This window comes from Pinus tabuliformis, chromosome 8, assembly GCF_031772625.1.
Source record: "Pinus tabuliformis cultivar Carrire ecotype Pingquan chromosome 8, CPIR1, whole genome shotgun sequence".
Lineage (NCBI taxonomy): Eukaryota > Viridiplantae > Streptophyta > Pinopsida > Pinales > Pinaceae > Pinus > Pinus tabuliformis.
In genome coordinates, this window is record NC_142294.1 from 773,221,856 (window position 1) to 773,236,659 (window position 14,804).

General features: G+C 40.3%; 1 pseudogene; it reads left to right on the plus strand.

Moving 5' to 3' along the window:
* Positions 1 to 3,978: 3,978 nt before the first annotated feature.
* On the plus strand, positions 3,979 to 4,570 carry LOC149237877 (chaperone protein dnaJ 16 pseudogene; annotated as a pseudogene).
* Positions 4,571 to 14,804: the final 10,234 nt, after the last annotated feature.

A 14,804-nucleotide genomic window follows, 5' to 3' on the forward strand; every position in this document is an offset into this window, starting at 1 on the left:
ATAAAACCTGGAAGGTCATTGAAGCATTCCTAGCAATAGAAAAAGGAGAAAAGGTTGGTACATTGTATTTATGCAATGGTATTTCTAATTCTATTAATGCTTTAACCTCTACAGGAGAAGATACGACATTGTGGCATTATAAGCTCGGGCACATGAGTGAGAAGGGGATGCAGATTCTTCACCCAATAATTTTTTTGTTAGGTTTGAAGCATGTTGATTTACAATTCTGTGAGAATTGTGTTTATGGAAAACAGAAGAGATTTGGATTCCTCAAAGTTGGGAAAGAAAAGAAGAGCGAAAAATTAGAGCTTGTGCATACAAATGTATGGGGACCTGGTCAAGTATCATCTCTTGGTGGCTGTCATTATTATGTTACTTTTATTAATGATGCAACCATAAAAACCTGGATTTATTGTATTTGAAATAAATCTCATGTATTTGATAATTTCAAGAAATGGAAAGGTTTGGTTGAAAATGAGATAGGAAAAAGGTTGAAGTGTCTTAGATTAGACAATGGAGGTGAATATTGCAGCAAAGAGTTTGATAGGTAATGTTCAAAGAATGGAATTTGCAAAGAGAAGAAAGTTCCAAGAACACCACAACAAAATGGTGTGTCAAAAAGGATGAACACGATAATCATAGAGTGTGCAAGGTCCATGAGATTGCATGTAGGATTGTCTTTACAATTTCGGGTAGATTCTATACATACTATTGTTTATATAATAAATAGAGCACCTTCAAGTTCCTTAGATGGTGGTATTCCAGAGGAGATAGGTAAAAAGGTAAACTACTCATTTTTCAAAACTTTTGGTTGTGAAGCCTTTGTCCACATTAATAAAGAAAATAGAACAAAGCTTCAGGCAAAATCAAAGAAATGTACTTTTATTGGATATCGTGTTAATGATTTTGGTTATCACTTTTATGATTATGAAAAACACAAAATCATTAGGAGAAGAGATTTTATATTCAATGAAAAGGTTTTGTATAAGGATCAACTACAGGAAAAGAAACAAGAAAAAGGAAATAGGGAATACACGGTACTTCATGAGATCACAGGAAAAGTGATGGCGCCTGAAAATCATAATGATCAATGGCCAAAACAACAACCACAACAACAACAAGCACCTCAAACACCTGAAAGTAGTGTTAGAAGATCTACCCGGATAAGTAGAGCCCTTAAACGATACTCTCCTTTTTTAGATTATGTACTGATGACTCATTCTGGTGAACCAGAATGTTATGAAGAAGAAGTGCAGGTAGAAACTAGGAAGAAGTGGGAGCAAGCCATGAAAGAAGAGATGGACTCCTAATCACATAACCATAAGTGGGACTTAGTCATGTTTCCTACACATAAAACAACATTGCAGAATAAATGGGTTTACAAGTTGAAGGAAGAAGATGGAAGTAGAAATAGGTATAAAGGTAGACTTGTGGTGAAAGGCTTTGCATAGAAAAAGGGTATAGACTTTGATGAGATATTTTCTCCTGTTGTTAAAATGACTTCAATCGGAACTATTTTAAGTCTAGTAGCAGAGGAAGATTTGCATCTTGATCAGTTAGATGTAAAGACAACCTTTCTCCATGGGGATTTGGAGGAAGAGATATATATGCAGCAACCACAAGGATATGAGGTAAAAGGGAAGGAGAAACTAGTGTGTAGGTTGAAGAAGAGTTTGTATGGGTTAAAACATGCTCCAAGGAAGTGTTATCTGAAATTTGATAGGTTTATGTCTGAACAAGGTTATACTAGATGTCACTTTCATCACTATGTTTATCTCAAAATGCAAAATGATGGCAACTATACTATATTTTTATTGTATGTAGATGACATACTTGTTGCAGGTTCTAACATACAGGAAATAAATGTGCTCAGAAGATAATTGGCACACTCATTTGCAATGAAGGATTTGGGTGTTGCAAAATAAATCCTTGGTATGAGAATGACTAGAGACAGAAGAATCACAAATTAACATTGTCTCAAAGTGAGTACATAGAAAAGGTGTTGAAAAGGTTTAATATGAAGAATGAAAAACTAGTTAGTATACCTTAGGACTAGCCATTTCGAATTAAGTAAGGATGAGTGTCCCAAGACTCAGGAAGAAATGGCTTGTATGTCTAAAGTTCCATATGCTTCAACCGTTGGAAGCTTAATGTATGCAATGGTCTGCACAAGGCCTGATATTGCACACGCAATGTGAGTTGTAAGTAGGTACATGAACAATCTAAGAAAAGAACATTGGATGGCAGTCAAGTGGATTCTCAGGTATTTGAGAGGCACCACAAATCAAGCATTATGCTTTCGTGGTTCAAACACATCTCTACAGGGATATGTTGATACAGATATGGCAAGTGATAAAGATAACAGGAGGAGCACAACAGGGTTTGTGTTTACTGTAGGTGGGTCTCAAAAGTGTAAAGTGTTGTTGCACTCTCAACAATAGAAGTAGAGTATGTTGCTGCTACAAAGGGTAGTAAAGAAATGATTTGGTTACAAATGTTTCTGGATGAGTTGGGTTAGAATAAAGAGTTGGGCAAGTTATATAGTGATAGTCAGAGTTCCATACATCTTACAAAGACCTCTGCATTTCATTCCAAGACTAAACATATACATCTCAAGTACCATTTCATATGGTCAGTGTTGGAAGATGGAAAGTTGATGCTGGAAAAGATACACACTAGCCAGAATCCTGCAGATATGTTAATAAAAGTTGTAACCAAGGAGAAACTGAGAATGTGCTTAGTTTCAATTGTTCTTCAAGTATGATGAAGAAGATGAGAGAAAACCAGGTCTAAAGTGGAGTCATTGTCTAGCAAATGAAGTAGTGGTGGAGTTGCTATAATCAATCTCTAAGTTGGAGATTATTGGGTGTGGAGCCTGATTATCTTATTTATTTAGAGGTATCACCACATTGGACCCCAGTTCATAAAGTGGTGGCAACACCGCCCATAAAATATATGCTGCAGGGGTCCATAAGGGGCGGCCTCAAAGCTAAAAATAGATGTAGGAATTCATGGTAAAATGTTGTAATTTCATAGTCAATCTGGGTCATTCATTAGGCAAAGATATGACAATGGAAGTTATGTTTAATTTATGGTTTTTTAACCTATAAGGGAATTATAATAATTAACCTATATATAATTAACCTATGTATAAGGGAATTATATTGTGTCTATGTAGATTTGTACTCTGAGTGAGAATAGACAAGAGATTGAGTGAGAGAAGAGGGAAATACATCAGATCTGCTATAGGTTGTATCTCTTTAGTTTGCTGGATAATATGAAAGGAAGGACTATGTTTCTCTGTGGATGTAGCTCGAATTGGGTGAACCATGTATATCTGTGTCTCTCTTATTTTCTGTGTTTATATTTCTGCAATATTTTTTATGTTCCATTTCTCTCTAATATATAATTTTGTAACAAGGTTAACCTTTGTTGAAGAAGTTGAGACATTCAAGCTCTCTGTAAGGTAAATAAAATTCACATGTAAAAAATGTCTAATTATTCCATCTATTGAGGGTATCTCAATTGTTTACGGTAAGTTAGAAATAATTAATTCCTACTTGTCTATGGTTGTAATTTTCTATTTGAGTAGTTTGTTCCTACATAATAGGAATAAGCTAGAATATAGTTTCTCCTAGTTTAGTGTGTGGTTGAGAGAATCTCTCAACCACGGTACTGTACGTCTAAGATAGCATTCCTATCTTAAGGCCATTGATTGTATAAATATGTGTGTAATTTCCTCATTCAATAATTAATAGAATATATTATTGAGTGTCAGTAATTTTATCTTGGTACCAGAGCCTGTGAGGGCCTGGCCCCTACTGGGCTGAGGGAAAAATAAAGAGTTTTATGATTGTTTTGTTGGTTTCCTCTACTTGTTGTCCATCACCCTCCGTTGGTCAGCACAGCGGTGGTTGTGGGGATATACCCCTGTTGTTGCTTATCTGGTATCTCTTGCGTAGCATACTCTTCTTGGATATTTGCACCGGTTCAAGATGCCTGGGGCATCAGGTGCCTTTAGAGGAGAAAATGGAGTTGATGAATATCAGCGAGATCCGTATGAGGTGCTAGGTGTCTCTCGTGACGCATCTGATCAGGAGATCAAGTCATCTTATCGTAAGAAGGCTTTAAAGTTTCATCCAGATAAGGATGCCAAAAACCTTGAAGCAGCTGAACAGTTCAAGGAAATAACTTATTCTTATGGTATTCTGTCGGATCCAGTAAAGCGTCGTCAATATGATGCAGCCGATTTTCAGGCAATTGAAAATGAGAATCAAGAATTGGAATTGGATCTGTCTAGCCTAGGAGCAGTGAATACCATGTTTGCTGCTCTTTTCAGCAAGCTTGGAGTTCCAATCAAGACAACAATATCGGCAACTATTTTGGAAGAAGCTTTAAATGGAGCAGTTCCAATCAGACCACTTCCTTTGGGCCAACCTGTACAGAGAAGGGGTTAGAAACAGTGTGCACATTTCTACTCTGTTACTATAACAGAAAGGGAGGCAGAGGCAGGCCTAGTAGTGCGAGTGGTGTCCTCTGATAAAAGAAAATTCAAGTTGTTGTATTTTGAGCATGAAGAGAATGGAGGGTTAAGCCTTGCTTTACAGGAAGACAGTGCAAAGACGGGGAAAATTACATCAGCTGGGATGTAATTCCTACGCTTCCAAGTTTATCATCTAGACACCACTGCAAATGAAATGGCAATTTCCAAAGATCCAGACGATGCATTTTTTTTTTAAGAAGCTTGATGGTTTTCAGCCATGTGAATTGACTGAGCTAATGGCTGGCACACATGTCTTTGCTATTTATGGTGATAACTTCTTTAAAAGTGCTAGTTATACAATAGAAGCTATTTGTGCTGAACCCTTTTCTGAAGCAAAAGAGAAACTCTGATTTTCCATTCAATTCGACATTCTGCTGGTTGTAACTTTCATCATGATGGGTATCTGTTTTCGATGGATGGTGAGTTACGATGCTGCTTGTAGGCCGTGGGACTCCACATGACCATCACCTGCAACAAATTAGTGGCTTGCCCATTGCCGAGTGAACATGCGGGAGTATCTCTGATGGCTCCCTCCTCAACACCAGGGCGTCACCTGGCAAGGAGGCTCATTGAGGTTGGGGTCAGTGATGTTTTCTCTGTTCCCGAGGACTTCAATCTCACCTTGCTGAACCATCTGCTGGCAGATCCGGGCCTCAATCTCATCAATTGCTGCAACGAACTGAATGTTGGCAACGCTATCGATGGGTATGCACGAAAAGGTCGTGGGGGCGATTTGCTACCGAGATTAGAGAGATCTGGACAGTGTTTCTTTGTGGGAATAGATTGTTTCCTGCATATACTTGTTACATAGATATCAATGTTCTGATAGCTTGGAGGATCGGATGAGGCCGGACTTGCCCGGAGGCCTCGAGGAGAGGCCGAGGAGGCTGGATCTCAGTTTTTCGTTTGCAGGCCACAATTTTTTTTTTTTTGTTCAACAAGTCTGTTGCATTATGATCTGGCATGGTTGATTCACTGATATACGCTTGTCTGTTGACTGGCGTTCTATTTATTGTATCATTCAAGGGATATGCTCCAATTAGTCTCTCAGATCAGCTCCATCAAGTGTTGCGTTGGGCTGTTGGATCAGTAGAAATTTTCCTGAGCTGCCTGCTGTATGTTTGCTCACTGGAAAATTTATAATTCCAGAGATTAGCAATTGTGCTAGTTTATGGTTTATTGCTCTCTTTGTGTGTATCATTACAACTGGTGTTTTGGAGATACGATGGAGTGGGGTTGGTATTGATGAGTGGTGGAGAAATGAGAAGTTTTGGGTGATTGGAGTGTATCAGCCCATCTTTTTATTCTCCATTTGTCCTCCAGGAAGGGCGACCTGGTTTCTACTCTCACTATTTGGCCATGAAGTTTATGCTATTGTCAAAATGTATTTGTTTAATTATCTGATTAATTGTCATGACAATGAAATTGGTTGTAATTTAAGTGACAGTAGTATGACCAACTATTGTCATAATTTTGAGTGTGTGTTGGAACTGGTCATTCCAACACTAAGAAAATTTGCAAGGAATGGTGAATACATGACAGTGAAAACGACATCAATTGGAGCTACATCAGAGATTGGAGGATTGTTAATTTTTGGTATGTTCTATGCTAGAGCAATTTATTTAAATTTGCACAGTTAGCAATCACATCAGCATTACGATAAACTGCATATAGAACATAAATATAATATGCAGAAGACAAGCCAAGAGAAGAGGACACAAGATATGGCGGAAGCCTGGGACAAACCCCACAATGTGTGGGGAAACCCTTTGATCAAATCTTCTTTTATCTTCAAAGTTCAGCAGAGAAAGAGAGAGAGAGAGAGAGAGTACAATTACAACAGAAGTCAACACTTTGACTTGTCTAGATCTAAGCATAGATCATCTTCTATAACAATGAGATCAGTTGAAGACATTCTGCTTCAACTGATTCTCCAAGGTGACTCCTTCACATATCATCGTGCTGCATCTAGTTCTCTTGCTGTACCACTCATACTGCACCATACTTCACTAATCACGTTGCTCATGTCCATGATCTTATCCATCATCATGTTGCCCTTCATGTCCATGATCATCATTCATCATCATGCTGCCCTTCATGTCCATGATAATCATTCAACATCATGCTGCCCTTCATGTCCATGATCATCATTCATCATCATGTTGTGCTTCATGTCCATGATCATCATTCATCATCATGCTGCCCATACTAATTTGCATCATCATCATGTTGCTGCCTTGACAGATGGCATTCTATCACTGTTGTTCATTTTGATAGGGCTACTACAGGTAAGCCATTTTATCACTGTATATTATGCTTACAGCGTAGTAAACACAGTCATCACTTAAATACTCTCCAACATGATCACATCAATGCTAAGACTGAGATAGCAACTACAGGATTACTATGATCTCAATTAGACCCAGACAGTGAGGATAGTAAGGGCACAAAAACACTTATGTATATGCCGAGATTAATAGCACAGACTTCATGCTAATGTTGTAACCTTATCCGCAGTCCTTTCTCCTTCATCCATCCATGATCTACAAAGTATGAGATCTAAGATTCATCTAGACTGCACCTACAGGTATGCTGAGAATGGAACCTACACCAGACCTTAGTTAATGTTGTGTCCTCATCGAATTAGATCATGTACCTAAGATTTTTCCATGACTGCACCTAATGCCCAACCGAGGTGCAGTCAAGCCCTAATGTGAATCTTCTTCTGTTTATGGATATGAGAATTTTGTCTCTCCTTAACAACATATACCTGTAACTGCTCTTCAAAACATCCAAAAGTATTTGAGTTCGTATGACTGTCTCCAAGATTCAATACTACATGAGTGATGTTACTGAAGAGCAAAGGAGATCAAATAATTGAGCCATAAATTGAACGCCATTTATAATGTGTATACTTATTATTAATCAACACATAGTAATGTGCCATGGATGTAGTGTCGGTGCGATGCCCTTAATGCAATGACCTGATGCCCAGAGATCTATGTAATCTAAGATTGTAGTTGTTACAGACGTATAAGATCAATCTGAGACTTAAATTTTGTGGAATACAGAGAGGAACCTTCCGAAAAGTCTCAGTTCCACCTTGGAAAATAAGAGGGAGAGCATACAAAGCGAGATCATTAATAGACAATATATAGATGCAGAAGGATTAACACCATACATTGCAGAGACTATATATCACAAAGTCGAGACCAGGGATAATATAAAGATGTCATATGAGATCATGACGTTATGTTATATGAGATCGTATCATTATAATGATTATCCAAGTGCCAGTTATACCTATTCGAGATCATGTTCAGATCAGGTATGCGAGAGGAGTCCTGTGGATTGAGCAAGCGAGTCTTGTGGAGTAAAAGTCCTATAGACAGAGCATAGTAGTCCTTAACCCTTGAAAACAATTACCCAAATCTCAGAAACGAAAAGGAGCCATGTGGATTGCTTCCATGCCAACATTCAACATTCATCGTTGTGCATATAAGAGTTGTGCTATCGGATTTATTATAGATTAGGGCCTGCGTGCCTCGTATCCAACTCTGTCTGCTGCTCATCCTCATATGCCTGCGGCTTCCTGCGGTTAGGGCATCAACCTTGGGCAAGTGTATCTTTCGGTTCTCTCCTTCCAAAAACCCAGACGTGGAGAGGAGATCACCTCAAGAATACATGTCCAAAATGACTTCGAATCCTCACTAATTTATACTAAAAATGTAGAGGTTGAATAGACACGTCGGTTGGGCTTCTAGAGCCTACATAAGTGCTGGTCAGTTCGATAATAATTACATAAAAAAAATAAATTCATATCTCCATAAATACTTATTGGAATCAGATGATCTTTGTATCAATCCTACACCTCTCGACGAGAGGGATCCAATAAAAATATCAGCTGCCATAAATAAGCTAACCCACATGGATTTTGGTTGTAGTTGCCAATTTAACACTCCCTCTTAACTATGGAGAACTCCATCCATTGATCCATAAGTCCGACTGTACTATCTCTGCCATCAGTGCCCTGCACTGTTCTGCCCAACTCTGCTCAGCCCTGCTGGCTCTGCTCTGCTCTGCTCAGTTCTGCTGGCTCTACTCTGCTCTGCTTAGCTCTGCTGGCTCTTCTCTGCTCTGCTCAGCTCTGCTGGCTCTGCTAGCTCTGCTCTACTCAACTATGCTGGCTTTGTTCTGCTTAGCTCTACTCAGTGCTGCTGGCTTTGCTAGCTCTGCTGGCTCTTCTCTACTTTGATCAGCTCTATTGAACTATGAAGAAGAAGAATTGATTGAGAATGTCTCATACCATTCTCCACTGACCCAAAGTCAGACTCAGAGTGCGTAGCACTAGTCCCAGACCAGTCTCAACCGACCCGAAGTCAGCGTCATAGTATGTACGACTCTCACTAGTCCCAGACCAGTCCTGAACTAACACGAAGTCAGTCTCGGAGTATGTACCACTGGTCCCAGACCAGTCTCAGCCGACCCGAAGTTAGCGTCATAGTATGTACAACTCCTACCACTGGTCCCAGACCAGTATCATTGATCCCAGATCAATGGAGGACATCCTAGCGTAGGGAGTATGGTAGATACAACGATGCGTCCATCGGTACTACTATGGTCCCTAACTTCATTTCCCTGCTCATTGATCAGATGAGAGGTACTTCCCATGAGTCCCAGACTGCATGGGTAGGATGCCTCAATAGGGTAACTTAATCAATCCTGTCCTCACAAGAGAACACATCAATCCTGCTACAATCGCCATGGAGAACACATCAATCTAGGCTGCCATGGAGAACACATCAATCCAGGCCTCACAGGAGAACACATCAATCCTGCTACACGGGAGAGCAAATCATCCTGTTCCACAAGAGAGCGAATCATCTTGTCCCACAAGAGAGCGAATCATCTTGTTCCAGTGCGCAACACCAGGGGAGGGTGAGTCACCCTGTGGTCGTATGTTGCTCCAGTAGATTCTGTAAGCCCCACAGAGCTCCCAGAGCTCAATGTATGTAACATGCAGGACCCTTTTACAAAGTTCTCTTGATGACTCCAAGTCATTCGGGAAAATCACAAATTTGATCTTTCCCCCGTGGCTTTAGCAACCTGTGTATCATCTCAGTGCGATGGAGCCTCCTTACTCATCGACTTTCCATATCCCAGATAAGGCAGTATCTGATGTCTGTCTGCTGGAGCAATTGTTGAATACAAGATTTCTCAATAATCGAATCACACCTCTGGTTGTCACAGAGAAAAACAGCTAACATAAGAAATTCCACAACCATGCAGCTTCATAAAAGATCATACTCATAGCCATGTATTTGGTCTTGGTAGTGCTTATAGTGACCGACTTTTTCTTCCTCCATCGAAGCAGAATCCAGAGAGAACCAACACTGAAAAGTGCTCTAATGATCCTCCACACTGCCTGCCCATTCATCATTCGAATAATCATGTGGTTTCATATTTTCGGCAGTGTATCTCAATCCATGAGAGATTGTGCCCCTGAAGATATCTCAGAAGATTCTTGGTACCAATCCAGTGAGGCTCAACCAAATATGAGCTCACCATGCTAACTGCAACACATATGTTCGAACGGAGGTTCTCTAAGAACATTAATGCGAATGAGTTTATGAAACTCAGAGGCATTTTCCAAATCTGGTCCGACATCATTACCATATAACTTCTGAAAGTTAAGATCCTCGAGGCAGTCATAAGCTTGCAGCTTATCTTCCCACATTTAGAATCCAACTCCCTCTGTCTCCTATAAACGAGAGGGTCTGCACCTGTTAGACATAGGTGCTGGTATGAGAGGTTTATCATCCACAACCTTCGAGTAATGGTTTGGATCGGTTTCACTCCTAGCGAATCTCAGCTGCATTAGACAGCTATCAATCCTTTCATACTATGCCCGAGGTGTTTTTCTTCAAGCCATAGAGGGCTTTCTTCCACCTGTATATATGAGATTCCTTAATCATGATTCTCAAACTCCTCGGGTTGTGCCAAACCTGTGAACCTGTTGCATGAGGGGAATGGTCTTCTTATAATATTTTCCTTTGGTACATTTTAGACATGTACCTTCATGCTTCTTTTTGAATTCAGGCATCCTAGTCACCATCTGACTCACAGACCTCTGGTGCTGAGTCAATGGACATGGTCCCCAGTGGATTTCTTGCAACTTGATACAACCCTGAACTCAAAAACATCTTTAAAATATCTATTTTCAAACACGTACCTTTCCATCGATAAGTGCCACCCTGTAACCTTTGACTTCCATTTCTGAGATGGACATGAGGTTGGATCAGGTACATAAAAGAGATTTTGGGGTTCCTTGCTTTCGTGGAAGAGTCGACCATTTCCTTAATGACCTGCATTACCAGTCATTCTTTTGATCATTGAAGATGTCCTAGGAATGATTGTTATCTTCATCAAGAGATGTGTCTCTACCATTCAGACACTCCTTCGCATAACGGCTGAACTTATTTCAACAAGGAATTTTCCTTTCCTTCCACCCTTAGATCCAAACTTCCCAATGAAGTGATCATTAGATGGGCCATCAGAAACTTCCACTCCGCCATTTTGATAACATTCTCCGGTTCGACTTCACCCTAGGTGAATTATGAGGAACCCATTGATCCTTCTGTCTTGTCCCAATTGTCTTCGGTGATTGCTCTTTCACTCTTGCTTGGGCATTGTCATCACCTCAGCTCTAATACCATGTTAATTTTTGTTATGTTCTATGCTAGAGCAATTTATTTAAATTTTCATAGTTAGCAATCACATCAGCATTACGATAAACTGCAGATAGAACATAAATATAATATGCAGAAGACAAGCCAAGACAAGAGGGCACAAGATATGGCGGAAGCCTGGGACAAACCCCACAATGTGTGGGGAAACCCTTTGATCAAATCTTCTTTTATCTTCAAAGTTCAGCAGAGAAAGAGAGAGAGAGAGAGAGTACAACTACAACAGAAGTTAACACTTTGACTTGTCTAGATCTAAGCATAGATCATCTTCTATAACAATGAGATCAGTTGAAGACATTCTGCTTCAACTGATTCTCCAAGGTGACTCCTTCACCTATCATCGTGTTGCATCTGGTTCTCTTGTTGTACCACTCATACTGCACCATACTTCACTAATCACGTTGCTCATGTCCATGATCTTATCCATCATCATGCTGCCCTTCATGTCCATGATCATCATTCATCATCATGCTGCCCTTCATGTCCATGATCATCATTCATCATCATGCTGCCCTTCATGTCCATGATCATCATTCATCATCATGCTGCCCATACTAATGTGCATCATCATCATGTTGCTGCCTTGACAGATGGCATTCTATCACTGTTGTTCATTGTGATAGGGCTGCTACAGGTAAGCCATTTTATCACTATAGATTATGCTTAGAGTGTAGTAAACACAGTCATCACTTAAATACTCTCCAACATGATCACATCAATGCTAAGACTGAGATAGCAACTACAGGATTACTATGATCTCAATTAGACCCAGATAGTGAGGATAGTAAGGGCACAAAAACACTTATGTATATGCCGAGATTAATAGCACAGACTTCATGCTAATGTTGTAACCTTATCCGCAGTCCTTTCTCCTTCATCCATCCATGATCTACAAAGTATGAGATCTGAGATTCATCTAGACTGCACCTACAGGTATGCTGAGAATGGAACCTACACCAGACCTTAGTTAATGTTGCGTCCTCATCGAATTAGATCATGTACCTGAGATTTTTCCATGACTGCACCTAATGCCCAACCGAGGTGCAGTCAAGCCCTAATGTGAATCTTCTTCTGTTTGCGGATATGAGAAGTCTGTCTCTCCTTAACAGCATATACCTGTAACTGCTCTTCAAAACATCCAAAAGTATTTGAGTTCGTATGACTGTCTCCAAGATTCAATACTACATGAGTGATGTTACTGAAGAGCAAAGGAGATCAAATCATTGAGCCATAAATTGAACGCCATTTATAATGTGTATACTTATTATTAATCAACACATAGTAATGTGCCATGGATGTAGTGTCGGTGCAATGCCCTTAATGTAATGACCTGATGCCCAGAGATCTATGTAATCTGACACTGTAGTTGTTACAAACGTATAAGATCAATCTGAGACTTAACTTTTGTGGAATACAGAGAGGAACCTTCCGAAAAGTCTCAGTTCCACCTTGGAACATAAGAGGGAGAGCATACAAAGCGAGATCATTAATAGACAATATATAGATGCAGAAGGATTAACACCATACATTGCAGAGACTATATATCACAAAGTTTAGACCAGGGATAATATAAAGATGTCATATGAGATCATGACGTTATCTTATATGAGATCATAGCATTATAATGATTATCCAAGTGCCAATTATACCTATTCGAGATCATGTTCAGATCAGGTATGCGAGAGGAGTCCTGTGGATTGAGCAAGCGAGTCTTGTGGAGTAAAAGTCCTGTAGACAGAGCATAGTAGTCCTTAACCCTTGCAAACAATTACCCAAATCTCAGAACCGAAAAAGAGCCATGCGGATTGCTTCCATGCCAACATTCAACATTCATCGCTGTGCGTATAAGAGTTGTGCTATCGGATTCATTATAGATTAGGGCCTGCGTGCCTCGTATCCAACTCTGTCTGCTGCTCATCCTCATATGCCTGCGGCTTCCTGTGGTTAGGGCATCAACCTTTGGCAAGTGTATCTTTTGGTTCTCTCCTTCCAAAAACCCAGACGTGAAGAGGAGATCACCTCAAGAATACATGTCGAAAATGACTTCGAATCCTCACCAATTTATACTAAAAATGTAGAGGTTGAATAGACACGTCGGTTGGGCTTCTAGAGCCTACATAAGTGTTGGTTGGCTTGATAATAATTACATAAACAAAATAAATTCATATCTCCATAAATACTTATCGGAATCAGATGATCTTTGGATCAATCCTACACCTCTCGATGAGAGGGATCCAACAAAAATATCAGCTGCCATAAATAAGCTGACCCACATGGAGCTTGGCCCTAGTTGCCAATTTAACAAGGATGATTGAGATCGCATTGCAGATTGTTAGCGAGCATGAGGGAGTATGCTTGAAAACAATGACTAGTCTTGATACTGTGAGTAGGAGAAGTGGCATACTAAAATGCGATCGAGGACTGGACCGTAGAGTCCTGGATTACTATTCCTGGAGGGAAAATTGTGTTCTCTTCGTGTGGCTGTGAGTGCCTATGTCCTGGTTTCCTTATCAGTGGACCCGTCACAGATGAGGTAAAGGAGCAGCGACAATGTTTATGGTGGACAAGAAAGTAGATGCTTGTTTTGTTTGTGGAATAGACTCCCTAGCATGTTATAAACAAGTATAGTTATTTTAAAGGTCATTGTATGTACCCAGAAACTCCAAAATGTTGAATGAAATGTAAAAGTTATCTGAAAGTTCGTGGTGATCTTAAAACCACTTTGTAATGGTTTATGGTCAGCCTAAAACCATCTTTTGTCACTGTAATGTGATGGTTGGTGGTGAGCCAGAAACCATCTATAGAGTCTTAGTGGCTACAGGATTTGCCCGGAGGTGGCACATTTATGTTCCGGATTTGCCCGGTGGTGGCAGATCGGACTTGCCCGGTGGTGGCAGATCGGACTTGCCCAGAGGTGGCGCATTTCTGTTCTGGATTTGCCCGGTGGTGGCAGATCGGACTTGCCCGGTGGTGGCATATTGAATTTGGCAGATTTTCTCGGTGGTGGTAGATCGGACTTACCCGGTGGTGGCATATTGAAGTTGGCGGATTTTCCCGGTGGTGGCAGATCGGACTTGCCCGGTGGTGGCATATTGCCTGAGTGGCTAACGTGTACACGGGAGCTTTGTACTCGTAGGAGCAGGTGGACTACAGTAACACGTGGCTCATGGTCTCAGATATTGGTGTGTTTGAGCATAAGAGGTTGGGTGCACTTTTCTATCTGACAGTTGCGTCGAAAGGTGCAATCAGTGCAACTATTTGCGATTGTTATTTGGACATGAATATTTGGCTTAGAAAGGCACTGGTGTCTCTTTGTTTTTGGAAGTTCTGTACATGCAATTCACCCGATGGTGGTGGATTTGTAGGTACATATATGCAGTGATAATGGTCGATAGAATCATGTATAATCATGTATGCACAAGGACTAGCGGTTGCAGCGGTTGGTACTCATACATTTCGGTGGATGGTTGCTCTTTTATGGACGCTGACATATTTTTTTTGTTATGTTTGACCAC